This window comes from Arvicanthis niloticus, chromosome X (assembly GCF_011762505.2).
Source record: "Arvicanthis niloticus isolate mArvNil1 chromosome X, mArvNil1.pat.X, whole genome shotgun sequence".
Taxonomy (NCBI): Eukaryota; Metazoa; Chordata; class Mammalia; order Rodentia; family Muridae; genus Arvicanthis; species Arvicanthis niloticus.
In genome coordinates, this window is record NC_047679.1 from 75,978,307 (window position 1) to 75,992,251 (window position 13,945).

Here is a 13,945-nt window from a genome sequence, read left to right on the forward strand (position 1 = left end):
ACACACTGAAATAGAGCATCCCCTCTGAACACAGAACAGCAGGCCCTGGCTTTCTGTAAATTCCCAATAGAACAAAAACCATGGCCTCGAAAGAGTTCCTCCTCCTCATGGTGGTGGTGGTGGTGCATGCCTTTAATCCCAACACTTGGGATGCAGAGGCAGGTAGATCTATGTAAATTCAAGGGCAACCTGGTCCACAGAGAGTGTTCTGGAACAGCTAAGGCTATTGAGACACTCTCTCAAAAAACTAAAACAAAAAGACAGTTCTTTCTCTAGAAGGCAAAAGAGGGGCGGGGGAAGAGACAATGCACATGTAAAACCTGATTCCATAGGACTTAGCACCATTTGAAACTATACATCCCTTGCCTTACAGCCTGTATTTGGTTTCTTTGGTCCAGTATACCTAGTTCTGGGGGTATGCACCACTCAGTCTACCTCCATCTTCTTACTCTGCAAAGAATCGATGAAGGCTTGCCATTCAGTTGGGTAAAAGTGCTTATAGACATTGGTCTTATTCTGAATCTGTTTTAGGGTGTCTTGATAGTAATTCTTCTAATCCTGGGCCATGGCTTTATAGTCCTCCCTGTGATTCTCCACCATGTACTGAACATAGTCGATAAGGTCCCGACACAAGGTATTTCCTTTCTTCTCTGGGAGGCTGGCTTCTGCCTCCAAGTCATTTACCACATAGGGCTTCTGTACAAGATCCTTGGGTCTCCCCTCCAAGTCTACCTCCATGGCCTTCACCTTCCTCTTACAGAGGGGAACCCCATCTCTGCCAGGTTCAGCCGAACGGATTTGGTGTGGTCCCAGGCATGTTGGATGTGGGAGCACTCGATCCACGGATCCATGGCACTGCCTTCTGATGAGCATTCCGGTTCAGATGCTTTCAGTTGACATTGTAACGTCTTTCCCTTAGCCTTGGGAATCTCGCAAACTGCTGCACCAGCAGCTCAACTCCCATAGTACCTCAATTTCAAACCAAAGATTACTATCTAGTGTCTACAGATTGGACTTCTCTTATAACTTGACTTTGTTATGTTTTTCCTTTCTTTTATAGAATATTAAGAATATGTTTATTTAACTATAAAACTTTGCAAAACAAGCAAATCCTTTTTGTTTTCTAAATATAATTGTGTAGAATGTCAGTTGTATATACTGTAGGTTAAATAATGAACTTGCATGCTCTATTTCATTCTCCTGTAAGTTAATATTAAATGCAGCCCAAATGTTTAGAAATGTTTAGAAATTTCTTATGATTTTTCAGTGGCAAAACAAGAAATGATTATTCCCTTAAGGAAACAGAAAAAACTAATTATATAAACTTATACATATATAATATATAATATACATATATATATGTATATATTAGATATGTAATATGTATATATTTATATAATACATATAAATGACCTATGTCTATATTATATATTATATGTATTTTATATACATATATAAATGTTATATCAACTCAAGTGTATCCAAATGCCACAGTTAAAATTTGGGGAACAAAGATATACTTTAAGTGTATTTATAAGTCAGGGAGCTCATTTTAAAATAATTCTATAAAATATCTACCACCAAGAAATGTTTCTTCTGTCCCACTGATGTCAATTGTTAGATTAGTTCTATATTTTGAACCCAAATTTGTTCTGGCTGGGTTTGAAATTTTGTTTAAAGTTGCAAGTTTTTATCTTTCCTTGACCTGTGCTGTCACGGATTTGATGCTTTTGATTTCTATTGCAGCTTATATAACGGAACTTTTTTTTTCCTGGAAACTGGTAATTTTAAGATTAGATTTCTTTGTCTGAGAGGAAAAAACCATTGACTGACCTCAACCCTTTACATTTCCAATCTCACTTTTGATCTATGCCCCACGACAACACCAAGGTCCAAAGTTTTTAAAGATACAAATTTCTGTCTTCCCCCTTTTAGAGAACAAAATATCAACTAAGAAATCTTTCTGCCTGAAATAATTTTTTCTTTGAACTTGAAGGCAGCTCAAGTGACTGTTGAATTTCTTTATGCAAAGATGTTATTTCAGTGACTTGACATAAGTGCCATAGCTTAGCTTAGAACTGGTTCATCACTGTTAAAGTATGGTTTATCTTCACCATTATTTAAATTATACCAATATATTTTGTGGGTATCAGTTAATAGTCAGAAGTATGCCCTATTAAACTTATAACACATTTTGATGTTTCTAAAATAGGATAAAAATCACTTTACAAATTTAAGAATTATGTTATTAGAAATATAATTATGAACTTAGAAAATAATTGTACAAATTGAAAGCAAGAGTGACTCTACATACGCTATGTAGGAGGTTGAAGCAACAATTTTCCTGGAATGCATTTTGTTAGAAGAAATGAAAGTATAAGAAAAATTATAATATTTCCTGTTAAAGGAGAAAAACATTCATTAGTTTGAAATGAATTAGGTTTCTGGTTATGGAAAAATGGTGTAGCATATATTTTGTGTGAGATGATAGTTCATTTGTATCTAATTTCAAACACATGTTAGGCACTGGACAAACAATTGGTGTGTTCTTTCCTAGAGAAGGACACAGTTCCTGTTCCCACCTTTCCTCAGCTGCCTGTAGTTCTTTATGTAGGGTTAAGGACCCGCGGGCTTTTCCAAATTCAATTTTTCATGTTCATAAGTGTCACCTTTGTTTGTTTGGGAAGTCATGTCATTTATACTTTATGGGTGTAACTTCTGATGTTAGTATGAAACACAATCTCACAAAACACTTCGTTATTCTCTAACTCTTACAATATCTTTTTGAAAAGCAAAAATATCTATATAGAGAAAAATTACAGTCTTTTGTAAAGAAATATATTTGCATATTTTTAAAACCATGCTTCATTAGTTAATGGTAAGGGATAGAAAACACAGCATGGAAGGAGAATTTTAGAACTTGAGATTTAATATTTTGAGGTACTTGCTAAGAACAAACTCATTAACTCAGAGACACGCATGTACATGACAGTGTAGTGAGAGTGTAAATTAAGAAATAACAGTTAGAAAATTACAATAAAACCAGACAAATAAAGTAATCTTGAAGGGACATGATCAAGAATTTTAAGGAACAGAGAGATGAATTCAGGCAAACACGCTGATACATTAACTAGGAAAATGTCTCCATTGCATATGCAGTGAATAACAGCTATGAAAGGATTGATTTACCTGGACAGCTGAGTTTGAAAATTCAATTGGGTTCAAGAGGGAATGTGATAAGACAAATCAGAATATAAATAAGTTTTTAGGGTTTGTTCTGTTGTTTTTCTATAAAGGAAAAGAGATAGCTGAGAGGGAAAATATGTGTGTAATGAGACAAGTGACAGTTTATATAATCAAGGATTTACTCTGTAAAAGAAGGAAAATTTGATGATCAAAAAGTAGAGAATATTAAGAATAATGCTTGTAGTTTTTATCACTATTGGTCTGTAGTACAGCTTGAGGTCAGGGATGGTGATTCCTCCAGAAGTTCTTATATTATTGAGAACAGTTCTTGCTATTCTGGGTTTTTTGTTATTCCAAATGAATTTGAGAATTTTTCTTTCTAACTCTGTGAAGAATTGATTTGGAATATTAATGCAGATTGCATTGAATCTGTAGATTGCTTTTGGCAAGATGACAATTTTTACTATATTAATCCTACCAATCCATGAGCATGGGAGATCTTTCCATCTTCTGAGATCTTTTTTGATTTCTTTCTTCAGAGACTTGAAGTTCTTGTCATAGAGATATTTTACTTGCTTGATTAGATTCACACCAAGGAATTTTATATTATTTGTGACTATTGTGAAAAGTGTTATTTCTCTAATTTCTTTCTCAGCCTGTTTATCTTTTGAGTAGAGGAAGGCTACTGATTTGTTTGAGTTGATTTTATATCCAGCCACTTTGCTGAAGTTGTTTATCAGGTTTAGGAGTTCTCTGGTGGAATTTTTGGGGTCACTTAAGTATACTATCATGTCATCTTCAAATAGTAAAATTTTGACTTCTTCCTTTTCTATTTGTATCACTTTGACTTCCTTTTGTTGTCTAATTGCTGTGGCTAGGACTTCCAGTACTATTTTGAATTTGTAGGTAGATAGTGGGCAGCCTTGTATAGTACCTGATTTTATTGGGATTGCTTCAAGTTTCTCTCCATTTAGTTTGATCTTAGCTACTAGCTTGCTGCATGGTATTAGTACAGAGACAAGCAGGAAGATCAATGGAATAGAATTGAAGTTCCAGAAATGAACCCACACACCTATGGTCATTTGATCTTTGACAACAATACCAACCAACCAGAGTTCCCAGGGTCTAAATCACCAGCCTGGGAGCACATAGGGAAGGACCCATGACCCCGGCTGTATATGTAGGGGAAGATGACATTTTTCAGGCATAGGTGTTAGAGGAGATCCTTGGTCCCATGAAGGCTGGACCTTTGGGGGAATTCGAGGGAGGGGAGGTGGGAGTGGTTGGGTGGGTGGGGGCATATCCTCATAGAAGCAGGAGGAGGGGAGATGGGATAGGAAGTTCCTTGGTGTGGGGGGAAATGGGGTAAGGGGATAACATCTGAAATGTAAATAAAATATCCAATAAAAAAAGAAACCTTCAGCTTAAAGGTTTGAGCACAAAATTTTCAGTCCTCCACTTGGTTTTACTCTTAGTGATCTATTCCAAATATTCCTTCCTCCTAAAAAAGATGAGAATATTTTCTCTTTTTCTAGTTTGCAAGATTAAATTAAATATTTATTTAAAAAATCATGGCATGGTTCTTTATGTAAAAACACATATATTATCTTAGAATCTACTAATTCTCTCACTTTCTATTAATATCCAGACTTTACATGCTAATTAAGGCTTTCAACAGGCTTAAAATCTGAATGCCACATCAGACAGGTAACAGAGGTTTTGAGAGATTCCTGTGGACTTCAGTGGGAGTGGCAAACGTGGAATGATGGTCAGAAATCTGTCCTAATTAGTAAGCCTTAGTTACACTACTGTTAAATTCTACCCAGTAAATTGGACTACCATCTGATCTTGGAAGAAATTAATATTACATTTGGGTTCAGTTGAATATCAACTGGTAATATTTAATAAGCAGAGAGACTTTAAGTTTTTTTTGTGGTTAAGAAAATAAATGTGTTTCCTATGATGTAGTCCATCCTTTTTACTCTTTTAAACAAGAAACAAAGCAAAAGAGATTAGTGGTGTTTGCTTTAAGATTATCTCCAGCAATCATTTTGTGGCTTTAATGAAATATTTCTTAGAATATTCATTATTTATGAAAATAATGAAACATTTGGTTAAGGTAACTAAATATCAGCAAAATGGTAGTTCTTCAAATGATTATGCATTCTTCTGTTTGGAACATCTCTCTCTCAAACCCACTTGCGTTTTATCCTCATGACATCATGATAGCCAGTGAATCCCAGATCAATGAAACTAAGAGAATGCACTCCCTCCTTTGGCTCGTTCTTACAAAAGTACTTCCAAAAATAATCTTTTCTTCCTGCATTTGCTTTCGATTGAATTAAATTACCTTAATTAAATAAGTATAACAGTAAAATGAAAATCTCCAAGTATATATCAAGTAATCACATTGAAAGTAATAAATATATTTCTTGCCTCAGGGGATTTAATTATAGTTGTCATACTTTTATCCTACAATAAACAATGCAAAGAATTTTGAGACTCAATTTGTCTCCCCTACCTCTTTGCTTTGCTTGTAGCAAATCAACTACTTCAAGAAACTTTAAACAAAGAAAGTATGCTGATTAGCATATTAAGAAAAATGCTATTTAATTGTAACATTAAGTATTTCATTAACGCATTTGTGTCTAATCACAAAAGCAGTATTGTTTAATTAATAGATCTGTTATTTCAAAGCAGAATGAATACAATTAGAACAATATAAGACAGGTAAGTTTTAAAGAATACCACTCCAGAAGGACAAAGTCTTCAAGAAAGAACTCACATTTGCATTTTTAAACTTTGGACTTCTAGCTTACAATGCAGAGTGTTAGTCTTACAAATGGTTTCAGATAACGAACACAAAGAAAAAATAGTGTGTATGCAAAATTTTATTTCAGGGACAGTGAGAAACCCCTAACAGTATTTTGAAGAAATGTGTCTCACCACCATAGCAGAAAAACATCCTTATGTATTGCATATTGATCTCAATAAAAACAATAAAAGACTTTTCAGATCCCTGAAAGAACACTCTATAATTCTAACTCATAGGATATACTGGTGGTCCATATCAGGAATGGAGCTTCGTGTGTGTCTGAATCTGAATAGTGACATACAACTAATTATTCCAAAACAGTCAGATAAAGTGTCCATTTACATTTTACCTTTTGTATAAAATATTACACATCTTATTCAAACAATGCGAGAGTAGTACAGTGTTAGTCTCCTCATTTATTTTACATTAAAATAGTATTTCAAATGTAAAATGAAAACTAAAAAAGAAAGGAATAAGATAAAAATATTGGAAACCATTGTACAAGCAGGACAAGGAACTAAATATTTTTAACCCTTACTAGCCTTCCTTCAACTTGAAATTTCACCTTTTCCTTTCAATAATAAGAAACTAAACGATTAAAAAAGTGTTGCTCGTTTCTACTACATATGGATAACATCCTTATATCAAGGTCACAATAAGATTCAGTGATTAATTTCACTATAGTCTTACAATAAAAGCCTATTTAAACTTCTTACTGAAAATATCTGTACTCACACATCCAGTTTTATTATAAGGTCAAAAGAAGCATAATCACATATAGAGATAGATATTGTACACTTACAGCAACTTCTAAGGACTTTAAAATGGAAACCAGCAACTAGATTAGAATTTAACAAAATTTCAGTGATACATGATTTTATATGTTTTCTAATACTGAACTTTATCTAAAAAGAATTACTACTCTTCTGAAATATAATTAACATGGGTATATTATCCAGACTAAACTGTGTTCTCTTGGGCCTCTGGGTTTGCAATCTGAATGTGTTTCTGAAGAAGGTTCTTATTCTGTTTTACATATACAACACATTTCAAAACCCATGTCTCAATATCACAGAGGGATACATTAAGGTGACATTAAACCAATATTCTGTGCCTACACTTTGTTCACTATGCATTTAGTATTTCCTTGTTCTCAGCAGAGGTCTTCCTGGTGATCATAAATGCTTATTCTCCATTCTATGAAATGAGTTTTTATTATGATTCTGCTTAGCATTCCCTAGGTTTCTGTCCTGTAACATATGGATTTTAGCTTTATATAAACATGGTTTATAACACCACAACAAATGCTTTCTGGGATGCAAGCAGAGTATATTAGTTTTGGTATGTGAGTACATTTTTACATGATTTAGGGGCTTTGGGTAGCATGCTGTGAACATTAAAAATGAACAATGACCTTTACACAAAAGAATTCCATAACTACTATCTTTTGTATCCCCTTTTAGTATATAATGATTAATGACATGTTTAGCTATCTACCTAAGCAGTCAGAGTACCCAATGGACAAGAGTACAAGCCAGTTCTTTTAGAAAATATGTCTAAGCAAAGTTGCTGAAGAAAGGCCTTGCACTTTAAATGAGGTCGAGGCCTTATTGCTCTGACATCAAAACAAGTATGGATTTCTCTTTGCAAAACTGGGTGTGCTAGGTTTGTAGGTTAAGAGTCAAATTCAACAGTGATTATTCAATTCCATCATGACTTAGAACTGTTTCAGTTCCACAAAACCTTTCAAGTCAACAAGCTTAGAAATGTATTTGCTGTGGTATAAGGATTAAGTTCTGCTGTATTTTGTTTTAAGGTTTGTGAGATAAAAGTCATGCATCTTGTTATAGGAATATTTAACCAGAATACAGAATTAGCCAACAGACTCAGACTCCTGTCAGAATATTACCAGCTATACTTTTGTATCTTTAAAATATTGCTAAATAACATTTTCTACAATCCTCAATATCTTCAACTAAACAAAGTCTAAAATATTTTTTCCCCTTTCTTTCAAATCAGAAAAGTTTTTAATTATCAAGGGATTTTCACAGGGACAGTACAAGTGATACATAAAGACTACAAAAAAGGATCCATTGGGATACAAAGTATGTTGGTATGATGAATAGAATTAAGATTTCTTTCATCTTCCGGATAGTCTTCAATTTATTAGTTGCTATGTTAAATTTTAGAGAGAAACACAATGAACAAAGACTAACCAATACCTTCAAAGGGCATACTGTCTTATAAGTAAAGTATTGTATGCTTGGTATACAAATATAACAGCTCATTTACATATAAGTTTTCAAGTACTTGCCTAATTATTTTCTATATTTTGAGTGTTATACTAATTTCTGAGTACATAGTATGGAAGTTTTTAAAAATGAAAAATGTAAACATAACAATAGATAAACTATTTTGGCTAGGTACTAAATGCTAAACACTGGAAAGAGGAAGGAAGGAAGCAAAGAAGGAAGGAAAGTAGCAAAGAAGGAAGGAAGGAAGAAAGGAAGGTGATTTGCCTTATAAAGATACAGTTTTATGACGATGTCAGAGTATAATTATTTGTAAAATGCTAATAGAAAACTGTATTTAAAAGGACAATTAGAATGTTATAACTGTTATGAGAGTAGAGTTCCAGCATGAACAAAGTAGAATTATCTCCAATAAAGAACTACTTCAGCTGGTTCCAGAGACTATCACAGAGTTAGCCAATTAGAGAAGTGTATCGAAAAAGATGGGAATCAACATTTGCCAAGGTCAAAATAAGGTCCTGATTTGGGATAGTTTCTCCCTTAACTACTTTAAAAATTAAGTCAAGTGCTGTTGGAATTATCTACTTGTTTTTCAGTAAGTTAGGCAAAGGCAAACCCTGAAGTGGTTACATCTTTTGCCACATAGTCTAATGTAACTTCAAGAGCAAAGTGGACAAAGAAATTCTCTGTTAGTTACAGAGCAGAAAAGAAACTACAGAGAAAACTAAAACTAAACAACCAGAAACAAATAGCTATGTGTGCATTTACTCTGTAGGAGGCCAAGATGTGAGAATTGTTGGAGAGAGAAATTCACATGTATAAAAACAGATCTAGCTTAGCTCACTAGAGGCACTATGAGGAGGAAAAAAAAATAGTGTTTGATCAAAACATCGTTTAGAATTTGATTTATTAATTTCAAGACTAATGTTGACTATTAATGTTAAATCATTATTCTTGTAGACTTCTCAGCCCTTTGTCAGAGTCTCTGCCATCAAGAAATCTCTAATTCAGTTGGAAAGCCAATCAACACTGCAGAAGCCAAGAAAGGTAGGATTCTGGTCAGATAGCACAATGCTTAGTTAACACCACACTGTTTGGCCCAGATGCAGTTTATTTATAAGAGAATAGAAAAGAGAAGGCAAGGCCATGTTAGAAGGATCAGAAAGGTTTTATTTGGTTTGCTAGTTAATGAGAAGCCACCAATTTTTAAAGGAAGTAAGTGAAGTAATGGGGACACATTTCACTGGGGAAAGTTAATCTAGAATGGCTTTCATCCTAACATTGTCTGTTGTTTTGTCCTATTGCTTTGTTTATCAAGACCAGACTGTAGTCACGTGGAACTTAGATTCACTTTGTGGTAGTAGAAATGTTGTAGGGGACAGGGGATGGCACTTAAATTTATAAAACTATGTCTTCAGAAGAACTGGGATGTAGATTGGCAAAATACAGTAAACCTATTTAATGTTGATCACACCAGGGGAAGACTCCTAATTTCTCTCTGCCATTTCTGAAACAGAATTACAATTTTACAGAAAATACTAGAGAATCATGAAGTACACATATGTTAAGTTATCAGAACAGAGTAATGTTTTCTCTCTGGAGGCATATTCTACTTCTGTCTGCCTCTAGGGATTCGGTGTTTCTCTCTCTCCAATACTGGATTTCTCGGAAAATTTTAGCAGTTTGGTGCCCACAGTTTCAATAGTTTGATAGTTAAAGAGAGGAGTACAGTGTAACTCTTCAGTATACCCCCTAACTTGCCAGGGCAGTAATAGAAGCTTTTATTGTTTGATTAATGAAGATTATAGCTAATGGGATACAATAATTTGGTAGAACTGATTGGTTTCACCAGTTTCATATTGACTTTCCCACAAGAATGACTGCTCACCCCATTGTTCAAAGGTCCACTGGGAAGGCATTTTGTGAAACCATCCAGGGAGAGACTAGATGGAGAGTTGTTTATGATGTAGATGGTGGAAATGACTAAGTGTAGGCAGAAGGGAGTCCAGGACAGGAAAGGTCACTCTCTTTTTGTAGTCTCCAAATTGCTGAGATAGTTGTTAAAATACCCTGTGCTCATTTGAGAAAAAGACAGAACTGCACCATATACATACATACATACATATATACATATATATATACACATACATACATATATACATACATACATATATATGTATGTATGTGTATATATATATATATATATATATATATATATATATAGAGAGAGAGAGAGAGAGAGAGAGAGAGAGAGAGAACACATAAGAAGTTCCAGCCACAAACTCTACCAAAGCTTGCAAGGTTTAGTTAATAAACATATTAGTATAGACATTTGAAACTGTGGACTATGTAAACTCCTCAGGCCTTCCCACTGCCCTAGTAAGATGTGAAGGCAGACTGTATGGTGGCTTGCACTAAATCTTCCCAAGAGTCAGCTTTTATTTGCCTTAAAAATACTGTGATATAAATTGTATCTAGAGTTTATAACAAGGTAAAATTAATGTGTTCCACAAGCAAAAATGTATTTCTGACTTTGATCTAGAAAACCTGAGTTTTAACAGATGCAATCAAGTGACTTTAGAAGCGCTATTATCTTGCTATCCTACACTGGTGTTTGCATGCTTTGCTGAGTGAAGTGCTCTTTCTATTTATCACAATAAACTTTGATTGATTGATTCTTGCGATGGTAGATATCTATTACAAATCATGAAGCTTTCTGACAAAAGAAGTTGACACTGGATTCTACTTTGGTGATAACTTGCTTTTTTTTTCTTCTCTCTGTTATGTCAGAAAACACAAAACAAACAAACAAATGAACTAACAAAAGAACAAAAAACTACAAAAGCATACCTGACTCATCCTGCAGGGTAAGATGAAACTGGACTTCCTACCAACTCTATGGCCATTTCCACTCTGGCCACATTTGAATTTAGGGACTACCCATAAAGGAAATCAGAAAGTGCATACACAAAGAAAAGTTGTACATGTATGTATGTGCATACATAGCAGAGGGTCCTTATCTCTTGTGGGACATGGATATAATGTAGTCTTCTCATTTCGACATTGGCTAGAAACTGATCATTTGCTCAGCCTACTGCTTCCTACAGTTCCTTGGTTAATGAAAATTAAAAGTAAGTATATATCTATGGACAAGAGTTAAAAAGCCTCGAGTCAACAGTTTTAGTAGTTTGAAACTACTTTTCAGTGCCAAATGACGAAATTAGCCTAAGAATCATTAACTGGTCTTCATTATTGTCTGATATATAAAAAATATCTTACAATGTCTCTTGACACTTTTGTCAGTCCTCACTGTGCTGTCGTTTGAAATTTCCTCTTTTTTTATCTGTCTAGCCTTCCAAAGTCCCAAGTCTCACATGTGAACGCCTGTCCCACATTATATATTCATCACAGTCAGTGCTCTCCATAGCCTAATACAATAAAATCAATGCAACAATGTCACTTGTCAGTCTCTTTGTGCATAAGATAAAATGATGCCATCTGTGAGACAAAGTACTGTGGGGTAATGAGTCATCTTCAACTCCTGTAAAATAGCCTTGTCAGTCTGGGCCTGGGGAGAAAATGATGAAGACAAGGCAATCAGAGAATCAGGGCACTAGTGATTCATTTCTTAATTTATAGAAATGTGAAGTCCTTTTAAGCTGATCTGAGCAGATCAACTGACAAACCTGCTATGCGCATCTGCACTTTTATTATACTTTTATTATACCTGCTAAGCACACCTGCATTTTTATGGTAGTTTGCCCGAGGCCATAGTAGCAGCAGGGCCAGGAATACATTAGTAAAATTAGGAGAACTAGCATGAAACAAGTTCTATCTGCATGTAAACAATTAACAGCTCATTAAAGGGAACCCATCCTTTCCTTGACCAGTATTAAGATGGCTAATAAATTGAAGCCTTCCTGCTCTAGGCATAGGAGTGTCTCCAAGACTGCATTGCTGGCTTGCTCAGAGTTATCTTTTAGCATACTTATTGCACTATAATCATCTACAGAATTATTCATATTTATTATGGCAGGCCAACCAGAAAAAAATTACCTTTCTAAATTCTTTTCACACTCCTGCTTCTGCAATATCCCCATCTCATTCGGGCTGTAAGTTAAATATGCTGAGTGTATGCAAACATGTTTTAGCCTCTGGTAGAGGTTTAAGCAGACTGTTGAAGGTAAAACTGAGAAGTAAAAGTACCAAAGAAGAAGTGAGTGCTTATTAAGAGCATATTAAAAACATTGAACCCTCCCCACCAACAAAATGAAAGAGTGTAGTACTGAACAATTTCCAATTCCATCATCCTGCTGTCAACCAAGTTTAGAGTTAGCAACATCATAATCTGCTTCAGTTTTCATGGAGGATACCTCAGGATTTATTTGGCATTTTAATAATTTGCTCCCTAACCAATAATTCATTGGATTTGACTCACAAATACTAAATGTACTTTCTAAATTATGCCTTCTTTTAAAAAATCTTATGTATATGTTCATGACTTTTGCAGTTTTTTCCACTCCAAAGGCCATAGTAGCAGCATGACAAAGGACCACAACTAAAGACAGCAAACAGAAAAACAATAAAAACTTGCACAAGTGTGTACACACATACACACAGACACACAAACAGACACACACAGACACACACACATGAATTGCAGAGGATTCTTATCCCTTATGCAGAGGGCTTATCATTCTAATATCAACAATGAACTAGAAAATATCTGTATATATATATATATATATATATATATATATATATATATATATATGTGTGTGTGTGTGTGTGTGTGTGTGTGTGTAATATTTATTTACATATAAAAACAGATATAGAAAAATATCTGAATGTGTCTCTTTAACCCACTTTGAAAAGAAGTTCCATAAACTGAATCTTTTCCTACTATTGAAAACTATATCACATAATTATATTATACAGCTTTTTAATGTGTACCTGGTATTGCCATTTAAAAGTATGTTTTTAAATAAATAATAGAAAAGAAAATATATATGTATGTACATACATATAATAAGCATGCATGCTCACATTTAAGTTTAAAATAAATTTCGTAGACATGAGCAGATGTTTTTAAAATGTCTAGCAGATATGAACTTTTAATTTATGGTGAAATATTGCCATTTTATATGCAGGAATGCTAAACCAGAATTGTCCAGAAGAGGTCCTAAACTATTGCTGAAAAACGTTGACTCAAGATATCATTTCAACTTAGATTGCAGTAGGGTTTATTTAGAAATTTATTTAGCATTTATTGAGCTACCTCTGTGTGTGCTGAGCACTGGACTGATGGTACAGCATAGATTAAGTGGGTTTTACACTCCAGAAGCACACATGTTACTTGGAAGACAGATGTATAAATGGCTAATCACACTGACATTCATTAAGTGTCATAAATTATGTATGATTTGAGTATTCTGAGGCCCTGAAGGAAGCAGGAGTTTTCTTTAGCAGTGACTGTCTGGTGACTCTGGGTATAGTAGATAATATATAAAACACATGAAATGACATGATATGCTATCCTCTTCTTACATAGCATCCTGATCTCTTTCTTTGGAACAGTTATGTCAACAATTATGCATGTGATTATTTAAAAAATGTTAGGTTCTGTGTTTAAACTATGAAGACCTCAAAGAGAGATAGTTGTCTATTTTCATTCACCTCCATGTTCTATTAG

The 13,945-nt window shown here is 34.2% G+C and overlaps 1 pseudogene; it reads right to left on the reverse strand.

The window, feature by feature from the left end:
* Positions 1–426: 426 nt before the first annotated feature.
* The window catches only part of LOC117695030 (nucleolar protein 16 pseudogene), a 32,729-nt pseudogene continuing 19,210 nt past the window's right edge, over positions 427–13,945 (reverse strand).